The sequence below is a fragment of the Rhincodon typus genome, chromosome 43 (genome assembly GCF_021869965.1).
Source record: "Rhincodon typus isolate 14 chromosome 43, sRhiTyp1.1, whole genome shotgun sequence".
In the NCBI taxonomy this organism is placed as follows: domain Eukaryota; kingdom Metazoa; phylum Chordata; class Chondrichthyes; order Orectolobiformes; family Rhincodontidae; genus Rhincodon; species Rhincodon typus.
Window position 1 is genome coordinate 776,769 of NC_063374.1, and position 13,105 is coordinate 789,873.

The 13,105-nt window shown below is 43.7% G+C and overlaps 2 long non-coding RNA genes across 2 annotated transcripts in view; one reads left to right on the forward strand and one right to left on the reverse strand.

Moving 5' to 3' along the window:
* LOC125487676 overlaps positions 1-8,577 on the forward strand; it is an 18,909-nt gene extending 10,332 nt beyond the window's left edge. Inside the window, exon 2 of the long non-coding RNA XR_007266031.1 lies at positions 6,789-8,577. This is a non-coding gene — a long non-coding RNA (uncharacterized LOC125487676). The remainder of the gene's footprint in view (positions 1-6,788) is intronic.
* LOC125487673 overlaps positions 3,447-13,105 on the reverse strand; it is a 27,926-nt gene continuing 18,267 nt past the window's right edge. Inside the window, exons 3-4 of the long non-coding RNA XR_007266027.1 lie at positions 12,096-12,327; positions 3,447-6,686 (exon numbers count right to left, since the gene is read on the reverse strand). This is a non-coding gene — a long non-coding RNA (uncharacterized LOC125487673). The remainder of the gene's footprint in view (positions 6,687-12,095; positions 12,328-13,105) is intronic.

Genomic DNA, 13,105 nt, shown 5'->3' on the forward strand with positions numbered 1-13,105 from the left:
TGGCGAGAACTGCATATGCCGAGTGAGCGGTGGCGAGAACTGCATATGCCGAGTGAGCGGTGGCACAGTGGGCCAGGCAGCATCAGAAGAGCAGGAAAGTGAAGTTGAATTCAATAAGAAAAATCTGGAATAAGCAAAAGGGGACAAGGATATTTCCAGGTTTGGAGGCTGTAGGAGAGGTTGGGGCTATTTTTCCTGGAGTGTCAGAGGCTGAGGGGTGACCTTTGTCGAGGTTTATAAAATCATGAGGGGCTTGGATAGGGCGAATAGCCAAAGTCTTTTTCCCAGGGTAGAGGAGCCCAAAACTAGAGGGCATAGACTTAAGGTAAGAGGGGAAGGATTTAAAAGGAACCAAAGGGGCAACTTTTTCACGTAGAGGGTGGTGCGTGTATGGAATGAACTGCCAGAAGAAGTGGTGGAAGCTGGTACAATTGCAACATTTAAATGGCATCTGGAAGGGTTTAGAGGGATGTGGGCCAAATGATGGCAAATAGACTAGATTAATTTAAAATATCTGGTCAGCATGGATGAGTTGGACCGAAGACTCTGTTTCCATGCTGTACAACAATATAACTGTGAGTCTAATGGTGACCATATAAACATTGTTAATTATCATTACAAAAACATTTAATTGACTAATATCCTTTTGAGGAGGAATTTTGGCATCCTTACCTAATCAGGCCTACCATGTGACTACAAACCTGCAGTAATGTGCTTGACACTTAACTGCTGTCCTGGCAATTAGGGATGGATAACAATTGCTGGCCTAGCCAAAAATGTCCAGATCCCATGAACAAATAAAATCTCAAACAGCAATTCCACTGCTGCAACAGGTCACTCTGGGAAAATATTTCATTCCACAGTGAGTTATTCCAATCTGGAATGCACTGTCTGACAGTTTGGTGGGAGCAGATTGAACAGTACATTTCAAAGGGGAATTGAATAGAAGAAAGAATTTCACAAACTATGGGCAAACAGCAGTTGATGGGACTAGGTGGACAGAATGGCATACTTCTACTTCTACATCTTCTGGGCTAATCAATAGGTTTACAAAGAGCTGTGGTAGTGAATGTCTGCTGTACACTCTTCATAGTCTTTACATCCTCCCTGGTGTCAGATACCCAAAACCTACAATATTCCTTCTGTAGCTGAATCAATCATTCATTTTATAAAATGTAGGGTAATATTTTCAAACAGCTTGTAAACCTGGAGAACAAGTTTACAAGATTTACAATTCCAAACCTCTTATAACATAGGTATAATATACTGAGTTAAAATGTTTGATTTAATGTGTTGTGGGAAAGAGAAGTTTAGCTTAAAACTTCAGAACAGGCACTTTGCTGTGGCAACCTGTCTGCAGCAACACTGCTAAGACCATCCATTCTGCAGAATTGGAAAGCAATCAGATCAGAGGAGAGGACAGGGTTTGTCCATTCTTACCCATGTTATTAGCTCAAACAGAAGTCTGAAATAGAATTGATTATATTCTGATGTATGGTATCAGATCTAACATTGAAACTGGAAGAAATGACAGCAGACAAGGCAGATAAAGGGAAATGAGTAAATTACTGAAGAAAATTGCAAGGAATGTGACCTTGTAAGTTGCAGATAGGAGAAATTTCTCCTGCCAAAACCCAGCATAGAAGACAAAGAAAAGTGGGGGCTGGAGCTGGATCACTACAGCGTATAAAAGTGAGGGAATACTGGAAGAGGGCAGTTGAGACTCGGCAGTTGGGCAGATCCTGGTGGTTCCATCCAACAGGCTGACTTTGAGTAAGTGATTATGGGCAGCTGGGACTTGCATGTTTACTCTAGATTGATTGATCAAATCTTTCAATCACCTCTAAAACAATGCATCTTTCATCTAATAGCTTCATGGACTTTCAATGGTCTCATGACAATGCGGTTAGTTTTAATTAAGTCCTGCTCCTGGGACTTAACCATGACTTTTTCTTTGACCGGGCAGCACGGTGGCTCAGTGGTTAGCAATGCTACCTCTCAGTGCCAGGGACCCGGGATAGATTCCATCTTTGGGCAACTGTCTGTGTGGAGTTTGCACATTCTCCCCGTGTCTGTGTGGGTTTCCTCCCACAGTCCAAAGATGTGTAGGTTAGGTGGATTAGACATGCTAAATTGCCCAGGGATGTGCGGGTTAGGTGGATTAGCAATGGATATTGCAGGGTTACAACAACTTGATAGATGGAATTTCTCACCTCTTTACTGTTCAGATTTCTCTACCCCTTTTAAAATATTTCTGTTGACAGACAGCCTGGAGAGCTCTGGGAATGGAGACTGGTCAGGAAGCATATATTAATGAATAACAAATTAAATTGTGAATGGTCAGGAAAGGTCTGTAAATGAACAAGTGTGTCTGTGCAGGAAAAAGAATCATAGAACCCCTAGAGTCCAGAAAGAGGCCATTTGGCCCATTGAGTCTGCACAGACCCTCCAAAGGGCATCCCATTCAGACCCGTCCCCATAACCCTGTGTGGAGTTTTTTCCAATCGCTAATCCACCTAACTTGCACGTCTTTGGACTGTGGGAGGAAACTGGAGCACTCGGAGGAAACCCATGCAGACATGCGGAGTATGTGCAAATTCCACGCAGACAGTCACCAAAAGCTGGAATTGAACCTACATCCCTGGCACTGTGGGGCAGCAGTGCTAACCACTGAGCCACCCTACACTGCTCACAGAAAGCCCTTGGTTATTTTTGAAGAATATTGCAGGTGGATGTCTGAGGGAGGAACAGAGTAATGGGACAAAGAGGGAGACAGTGATCAGACAACAAGAAAGGAATGATGTTTAAAGTTGAGTTGGGGGGGGGGATGGAAGGTGGGTACATGAGGAAAATGATATCAAGAGAGACAATTAGAGAATTAAAATATGAGAATAGTTACCATTGATTTAACTGATTTGGAGACTGATGGGATATATTAATTTGTTGATGATACATTATTCTGTCTCTAATTCAGGAAAAGTTCTTGAAGAATTTACAGATTTATTCCAAGGGTAAATTAGACACTGATCAGTTGTAAATGGAGATGCTAAAATGATCAAAAACAAAGTTGCTGGAAAAGCCCAGCAGGTCTGGCAGCATCTGTGAAGGAAAAAACAGTTAACATTTCAGGTCCGGTGACCCTTCCTCAGAACGCTAATATGATGCTTTTCATGGTTCAGTTGTTAAGTTGATCAAATACTTTGAATTCAAACTTTTGTTGTGGATCAGTTTCCTCTCTCCTACCTTGAGATGTGATGGTCAACTTGTTTTGACGCTGGGTCATGATGCCAAAAGTTGACAACTCAACCAGATAGGAGAAACAACTAGACTTTTTAACTTCACAACAACTCAATTAAAGAAGCTGAATTCATCACAAATACTTTTATTTCTTCAGGCTAATGAATTCAGTATAACTTCTTATTTCATCATCATATTTCACATTCCTCTTTTTTGTCATTTCCCTGTTAAATTTAATTGAGTCTGTAACAGAATCAAAGACCCCTACATCCTTACTGTAAATGCTAACAAGAACTGTCTTCTTATTATTTCACAATCTCTCAAACTCTCCTGGAAGATTTCTGAATAATTTATCCATTTACTAGGGTGTGATGACATTAGAAGCTGCTGGTGCGGTATGGGTCAGTCTGAGATCAAACATTGAAAGTTAGATTTACTTGGGCATATTACGACATTACAATGTTGTTGTGCCTCATGGGGTAACCCATTAGAAATCAAGCCTTGCTGTTCTTGGGGTCATCACAAGAGTCAAAGATTTCATAAAAATACAAAACACACAAAATTCCCCAATTTACATGTCCTTTAGACCCAGGTAGAGAGTGTGGAACAGGCTTCTGTACAGATATGTCAGGATGTTGCTGGGAATGGAGGGTTTGAGTTGTAATTAAAGGCTGGATAGGCTGGGTCCTTTTTCACTGGGAGTGTAGCAGTTTGAGGTGTGACCTTTTATAGACGTTTATAAAATCGTGAGGGGTATAGATAAGGTGAATGGCAGATGCCTTCCCTCTAGGGTGGACACATTTTTAAGGTGAGAAGAGGGAGATTTTAATAAGACAAGGGCGTTGTTTTGTGTGTTTTTTTTATACAGTGGTTTGTGTATGAAATGAACTTCCTGAGGAGTGGTGGATGCCAGTACAGTTATAACATTTGAAAGACATTGGATAGGACATGAATAAGAAATGTTTGGAGGGATATGGGCCATGTGCAGGCAGGTGGGACTTGTTTAGTTTGGGATTATGGTCAGCATGGCCATGACTCTGACTCTATAACAAGGATTACAAATAAATAGATTCTAGCTACAGGTAAACAGCTATGAACCATACGTATAACAACTTTATAACTCCAGTAGTTAAAACTCTAACCCCCTTAAAACTCCCCTACACACACACTGATACAGTCAGACAAACAAGTTGGTGTGATTGGTGGAGGGGAAAAACTGGGAAGGCAATTCAATGGTCTCTGACCATAGGGTTCACTTGATGTTTGTCTTTTGCTGACATAAGGCAGGATCTCCTGTTCCAGAAGTGCAAAGGCTTTTGTCTACCTCATTCACCAGCCACAAACTGTTCAGCTACCTGGGAGCCAATCACATACTTGTTGGCAGGCAGAAACCCTTCATCATCAAACATATGTCAGAAATCACATGACATCAGGTTATGGTCCAACAGGTTTATTTGACAACTTTTTAATTCCCTGTCTAGTTTCCGATATTCTGTCTGCAGAACCTCACCCCTTTCCCTACCCAAGTCACTGGTACCAACATTCACAAAGACCTCCTGTTGCCTTCTAAACCTTCCCTCTTCTTGTACTTGTCCAAATTTCTTTTTGGTATTGTAACAGTACCTGCATCTACCACTTCCTTCTGGCAGTTCATTCCACATACAAACCACCCTCTGTGTGACAATTTGCCCCTCACATCCCTTTTAAATCTTTCTCCTGACACCTTAAAAATATGCTGTCTAGAACCTATCCATATCTCTTTGTAGTCTCCTTACATCCTCTTCACAACTCACTTTCCTACCTACCTTTGTATCATCAGCAAAATTAGCTATCTACCTTCAATCCCTTCATCCAAATTATTTATGTACATTGTAAAGAGTTGAGGCACCAGCACCCTGTGGCACACCACTCATGACATCCTGCCATCCTACAAAAGACCCATTTATTCCTACTCTCAACCTCCTGTTAGCAGCCAGACTTCTTTTCCATGCTAATATGTTACCCCCTTCACCATGAGGTTCAATTTTCCACAATAACCTTTGATGTGGCATGTTATTAAATGCCTTCTGTAAACCTAAATACAGTATCCACTGGTTCATCTTTATCTACAGTTCTTCAAAGAATTCCAGTAAATTGGTTAAACACCCTTTTATTAAAGCAGGTTGGCTCTCTGATTACCTTAAACTAATCCAAGTACCCTGTTATAATGTGGTTCATAATAGCTTCTAACATTTTCCCTATGCAGATATTAAGCTAACTGGCCTATAGTTTCCAGCTTTCTGCCCTCCCCCCTCCTTTTCTTGAATTGAAATGTTAGCTATTTTCCCATCTAAACGAACCTTTTCTGAATCTGATGAGCTTTGGGAAATTAAAATCAATGCATTAACTGTCTCACTAGCTACTTAAAACCCAGAGATGAAATCCATCTGGACCTAGGACTTGTCAACTTGCAGTTCCAGCAATTTTACTCAGCCTTACTGGTAATTGTAATTTTCTTGAGTTTTTTGACAACTGGTCACCACCCAGCAGAACCATCAGCTACTTGTTACTACCTGAATGACTCTTCATACACATAGCCTGGCTCCAGCTCGCCTGAAACTAATGCACCTGCTCCCCAACTAGTTGAACAAGCAACAGGATAAATGATTCTTACAATGTGTTAATAGCTTGCTTTTAAAAAGTGCAACAATCTCTTCCACAATCCTTCATTTTTTAAGAGCAGTTCTTTTCCCACTTTAGTCTACGATGTAAAGTGCAGAAAAATAAAAAGATACATGCTTATCTCTTTTGTAAAAGTTGAAGATTAAAATAATGATGCTGTTCAGACATGCCATTAGCATTATTAGATTAGCCTCCATCATTGGCTTGTTTCAACTCAGTGATTCAAAAACTCTGCACATATGATTAACTTGTTCCTTAAAGAGGAAACACAGGCCCTTTATTGGCCCTGCCCTTATCCCCAGACCCTGTCCCCTGTCCTGAACATGTCACTATTTAATTCTCAGAATGTCACTGACCTGAGCAAGGAATCTAGTCATCATAAGACTGCACCCAGTCAGAGCCAGTACCTTCAGGAGAGAGACAGAGACAGAGATAGGAACCAGTGAGCAATGTCATCTGCACAAGGGCAAGCCTTCTGCTCATTTCTCCATCTCTTGCATTTTTCTTCCATTTTCCTCATTGTTTGCTCTTATGAGCCTCGTATTTTCAAAAGAATAGGTGGTTTCCTGATGCATTCCTGGTGTGTGCTGCAAGGAAACCCCATGGCCTTCCTGAAGGATCCTCCATGAGAAGTTCCTGTCTCTCAAGGTTCCAGCTCCTCAGCCATCACCACCAAAGATTAACTAACTGCCTTTAGCTGTAGCTCATAACCCTGAGCCTGAAGCCCTCACCTGGACATGGGGGCAATTCGTAACAGGCTTGGGCCCCTGGAGACCGACCTTCATACCCTAAAAAGAAAAGCAAAAAAAAATGTAGAAAATGGAATTGTCTTTTTGGATTTCTATCTAGTATTGATTGATTGTGATGACTCTTGTATGTTCTGATTTCAGGCGAATATAAAGGACAGGTTTGCAGACAATCTAATCAAGCCAAATATCACATCAGGAGCAAAATAACATTGGCCTTTTAATGTGCAGGAAGAAAGCACTGTTCACAATGTGGAAAAATCTCTCATGTGCTCAGAATGTGGACAAGGCTTCAGTGAAGCATCTGCTCTGTCAAAGCACAAACGTACTCACTGCAGGGGGAGATATTCCTGTAGTGATTGTGAGAAGCGATTCAATTCCTTATCCAACCTGGATTCTCATCGGCGCTGTCCCTCTGAGGAGAGACCATTCACCTGCTCTGTCTGTAGGAAGGGATTCATTTGGCCCTTCAGTCTTGCTGCGCACCAGCGATTTCACACTGGGGAGAGACCGTTCACATGCTCAGTGTGACAAAGACTTCATTTATTCATCCAACTTGCTGACACACCAGCGAGTTCACGGTGAAGAGAGGCCAATCACCTGCTTTGTGTGTGGGAAGGGATTCCAAGATTCATCTGGCCTGTGGAAGTACGAGGTCATTCACGCCAACGAGAAACCATTCAAGTGCTCTGACTGTGGAAAGAGGTTTAAGCAATCGTACCACCTGCAAGTACACCAACGCATTCACTGGGGAGAAGCCATTCAGCTGCCCAGAGTGTGGGAAGGGATTTAGTCAGTACACTAATTTGGTGGAACACCAGTGGATTCATAAGGAAGAGAAACCTGTTAAATGTTGAGTGTGGAAAGGGGTTTACTCATTCCTCACGCTTGAGAGTACATCAGCTCATTCGCACAGGGTAAAAACCATTCATTGTGTGTTTATTTGGATTCTGCTGCTGCTGCTGTTCATCACCACCAGACTGAACTGGGTTTACTCTGACAGGGTTTATTCCTGCTGGTCATAAACATCCCAACAACTGGAGTGGGATTTAATATTCTAGATATGCCAAAGGTGGAGGGTTAAGGATTATTTTCTAAAAGGCTTACTTCCATTATATGTAAGTGTTAGGGCTGCCCCTGACTGAACAGCACAAAATGGCCAACGGCTGCCCAGGGCTAATGCAGCAGAGCATGGCTGACAGTAGTTTAGTGCTTGGGAACCTCCTTAAATTCAAGGTCAGCAGTAGCTGTTGACACACAAGACGTAGATAATAACATTTAATTAATATGGCTTTCACAAGTAAAACAATAGGCAATCTGTAAAGAAATAATAACAATCCCCCTTTGATACAATAGCACCTCAAGGTTGCAGCTGACTCATAAGACATGGATAAGAACATCTCACACTAATTCGTTGTTCAATAATTAATTATAGATCTACATATCATTAAAGGAAAAGATTCAAACCAGTTTCAGTCAGTAAAGGCAACCTCCTTATCATTACAGAGAAATGAAGTAGATTGAATCAAAAATCAATTTTCTTTTGTATTTCCTGCAATGATAACTGCCAATTAATTAGATAAATTTAACAAGGTGCAGCTGGCAAATGTTACTTTAAATACAGTATTCATTATGAAAAGCCTCAAGAAAAAAGTGAGTCTGGAAAACCTCACAAAGGATCGGGGTGGACTATAAGCCTGTCCATTGCTTTGTTTTACTGAAGCAAGCTGAAATCGCATAAGATGCTATACCGGAGAGTTGATTTACTGAGGAACAACTCTGCTGACCAATAGTAGTCAAAGGTGGGGGGGAAGGGGGCATGTGCACTGTAAGCTGCAAGTGTATAAATTAAGACATTCTGAAGCTCTTTGTGTGCCTTTTTGCTTTCTGATGTAAGTGAACAGTAATACACAATAAAGGTCACATGAATCCACCCCACAACTCAGACTCTCCAATAAAATATAAGATCCAACAGTAAGCTATCATGACTGTGGTGAATCACTGTAAAACAATTGGAAAATAAATGTAATGCTGGTAGCTGCTCATTGTATTTGGATTGCTGTGGGATACAAGTGGCAGAGACTTGATGAAGCGGTCCCTCCTTTGAACTCTTTCTGACAGGAGAGTGACTGCCCCCGACAGCAAGTTGTGAGGGCTGCTCCGGGTCAAACACTGAATAAACTCAACTCCGCTCCTCTGCCATCACAACCTGTCCTGTCCCTGGATCAGACACTGAATATCATTGATTATCACTTAGAGGCAATTATTACTGGAGAGATTACAACCAGAACATAGGAACAGAAGCAGACCATTCATCCCCTCACATCTGCTGCACTATTACAGTAGATCATTGCCAAATTGCACCTCAGTTCCATTGTCCAGACTGTGATCAACAAAATTCAATCAACTACCATTGCAGAAATTTAATTGACATCCAACATTTATAACTATGGGGGAAAAATGGCCATGATATCTACAACCCTTTCTGTGAATGTGTTCTTCCACATTTCACTCTGGGCTCTTTTAAGATTGTGCTTCCTTATTCTGGATTCCCCATTTGAAGAAATAGTTTCTTTGATTCTAGCCTCTCAAATTAATTTCCTATTATTAAAAACAAGTATTAGATCGTCCCTCAGAGATAGTAAGAACTGCAGATGCTGGAGTCGGAGATAACACAGTGTGATTACCTGATTACTTCTATGATTACCTGAAGAATCTTTATTTAACTAGAACCTATTTCTTAATGTTGTGAGTAACTTCAAAGAAACAATTATTTAGTATGAAATAACTTTAGCTGTTATCTTTGCAGCTGCTTAGGGAGTTATTCTGGCTGGTTCATGGGCTGAGACTCTCACCTGGTGTTATTCATTTACTGGGACAATCAAACTGTCATTAATGAGGCTGGAATTAATCACTCATCTGTTCTTAGGCATTCTTGTATCAAAGGTAAGATGAACAGGAGGCTGGAAGAACACAGCAGTATCTGGAGGAAAGGAGCAGTCAACATTTCAGGTCTTAGCCTTCTTCAGGGCTGGATGTGGGGGTAGGGGGAGCTGCAGATAAAGAGGGTGGGGGAAGGGGTGGAGGCGGAATGGTGGTGATAGGTGGACACTGGTAGGTACAAACTGGTTGGTCAATGGGAGGGATGAATCTGGTTGGTGCTGGAAGGGAGGGTCAGAAGGTGGGGCTGGAAGGGAAGCGGGCGATGGGTGGGCAGGTTATTTGCAATTGGAGAACTCAAATGTTGAGTCCTCCAGGCTGTAGGGTGCCCAGGTGGAAGATAAGGTGTTGTTCTTCAAATTTGTGTTTTGAGTCACTGAGACACTGGAGGAGGCCGAGGATGGACATGTCAGATGGGTAGTTGAAATGGGCAATGACTGGGAGGTTAGGGTTGGCTGTTATGGGCCAGGCAAAGATGCTCGGTGAAACGATCACCTAGCCTACTGACGTAGAGAAGACCACATCAGGAGCACCGGATACAATAGACTAGGTTGGAGGAGATGAAGGTGAAGCTTTGTCTCACTTGGAAGGGCTGTTGAGGGCCTTGAATGGAGGTGGTGTGTGGGCAGGTGTTGCATCATTTACGGTTACAGGGGAAGGTACAGGGCGGTTGGTGGGGAGTGTAGCATGAACTGAGAAGTGGCAAAGAGAACAGTCCTTGCGGAAGGTAAAGAGGGGTGGCGAGTGAAAGATGTTCCGGATGGGGGTCTAATTGGAATTGGCAGAAGTGTTTGAGGATGTTGTGTTGGATGCGGAGGCTGGTGAGGTAGAAAGTGAGGACAAGGGGGACCCTATCTTTATTATGTTTGAGAGGGTGTAGTTAAGAGCTGTGGAGTGAGGAATGGAGGAGGTGTGGTGGACAGCTGTCTGGATGATGGGGTGGGGCGGGGGAGCTCTATCAAAATTGTCTCAGATGGTTGGTGGTAAGGCTCCTTTCCTGACTTTGAAGTCGTCTTGTTCAAAAGTACCATTATGTTTCACTTCAATGTTAGAGCAGGCTGTCCCATTTTGTTTTAATCCTTAACGCCCATTTTGAGTTTTTCAAACATGGGCTGCTTTGGTGTAAGCAGGTGCGGGTCACTTTGTATGGACAGGTACAGGTCACCCTTACAAAGACTGACAAACAATTCGACCATCACCAAACGGTCCCAACCATGGACATAAGTTGAAAACGTTTGAATTCTTTCCCTAGTTCATATTGATCTTCAAGGGATGAGTTCAAAGACAAAGAGCCAATACGCTGTTAATTTCTTAAATAATCCCTGCTGTCACGAATTGATCCATTTCATTAAAAAAAGTTGAAATATTTGCTTCACCCAACAGGGTTTCATCCTTTAAATGCCACAGACAGAAAGGTCTACACAACCAAAACAGAAGTTGCTGGGAAAGCTCAGCAGATCTGGCAGAATCTGTGAAGAGAAATCAGAGTTAATGTTATGTGTCCGCTGACCGTTACTCAGAACTGATGGTAGCTAGGAAAATGTTGATTTTACGTGTAGAACGTGGGGTGGGGGTAAGGGGTAAGGAGTAAATGGTAGGGGGGGGATTGAGCCCAAAGAGAGAGAAGAACACTTGGACAGACATCCTTGGTTACAAGGATAAAGGGTGGGTGGGGTGAGTCTGGATGGGATGCTCTTTGGAGAGTTGGTATGGACATGTTGGCCCAAATGGCCTATTTTCACACTGTAGGGGTTCTATAAATTAACAGCTATTCACTCTTTTAGCCAGATCGTTATCCACTCCTTTATCTGTCCAACTGTGATTCTCTCTCTTTGGGCTCTGTTCCCCATCCCCCGGCCCCCACCGTTCACTCCTTACTTCCCCACCATATCTTCTACACATAAAGTGATATTTTCCTACCTACCATCAGTTCTGAGGAAGGGTCACAGGACCTGAAACGTTAACTCGGATTTCTTTTCACATATGCTGTCAGACTCGCTGAGCTTTTCCAGCAACCTCTGTTTTTTGTTTCTGATTTTTTCGGTTTTTAACAGAAAGGTCTAGTTTCCTCCCGGGGTTTGATACAAATCGGGTTTCCAAATAAAGGATAATTTCAGCCAACCGGGGAGAGACAGGATCAGCCCGATCCTCATTCACTCTGACTGGTTGAAGTGGCAGCCGCCCGTTCATTCACTGTGGCTGGGTACGGTGGGTAGTGGGATGTGGTGGCTGCAGCTACTCATTCACTCCGATTAGTCGGAGTCGTGCCCCCACCCTTCTTCACTCCGATTGGTTGGAGAGGCAGGCTTCCCCCGCTATGCACTCCGATTGGTTGGAGTGGTAGCGCCCCCACCCCACATTCACTCCGATTGGTTGGACAAGCAGGCCTTCCCCACCCTCATTCACTCCGAATGGTTGGAGGGGCAGCCGCTCCAACTCTGCCCTCCAGACCAGCCCCAAACTGACAGTCCCGTTCCCTCCTCCTATTGGTTCTGAGATGCTAGCAGTCACCTGGAAGTTGGAGTGTGCGCCGTGAGACGGACGATAAGAGCTCCTGCGAGCCGGATTAAAAAACGTTGTGTGCATGTCCAGCTCCAAAACAAAACTTGCAACGTTATTCCCAAGACTCGAACATAAAACTGGGACTCCTGTCCGCCACCAGAGTCGCCAGGTTTTGTTTGTTCCGTTTCTTTCGGATCCTTGGGGACCCCCGCGGCGAAATATCAGCTCACCCAAAGAGCATCTGTAAATAGAGGACACAAGGTGCAGAGCTGGATGAACACAGCAGGCCAAGCAGCATCATAGGAGCAGGAAGGCTGACGTTTCGGGCCTGGACCCTTCATCAGAAATGGGGGAGGGGGAGGGGAAGGGGGTTCTGAAAATAAATAGGGAGAGAGGGGGAGGCGGATAGAAGATGGATAGAGGAGAAGATAGGTGAAGAGGAAATAGACAGGTCGAAGAGGCGGGGATGAAGCCAGTAAAGGTGAGTGTAGGTGGGGAGTTAGGGAGGGGACAGGTCAAGGGGGAGGGATGAGGTTAGTAGGTAGGAGATGGGGGTGCGGCTTGAGGTGGGAGGAGGGGATAGGTGGGAGGAAGGACAGGTTAGGGAGGCGGGGACGAACTGGGCTGGTTTTGGGATGCGGTAGGGGGAGGGGAGATTTTGAAGCTTGTGAAATCCACATTGATACCATTGGGCTGCAGGGTTCCCAAGCGGAATATGAGTTGCTGTTGCTGCAACCTTCGGGTGGCATCGTTGTGGCACAGCAGGAGGCCCAGGATGGACATGTCGTCTGAGGCATGGGAGGGGGAGTTGAAATGGTTTGCGACTGGGAGGTGCAGTTGTTTATTGTGAACCGAGCATCGGTGTTCTGCAAAGCGGTCCCCAAGTCTCTGCTTGGTTTCCCCGATGTAGAGGAGACCACAATGGGTACAGCGGATGCAGTATACCACATTGGCAGATGTGCAGGTGAACATCTGCTTGATGTGGAAAGTCTTCTTGGGGCCTGGGATGGGGGTGAGGG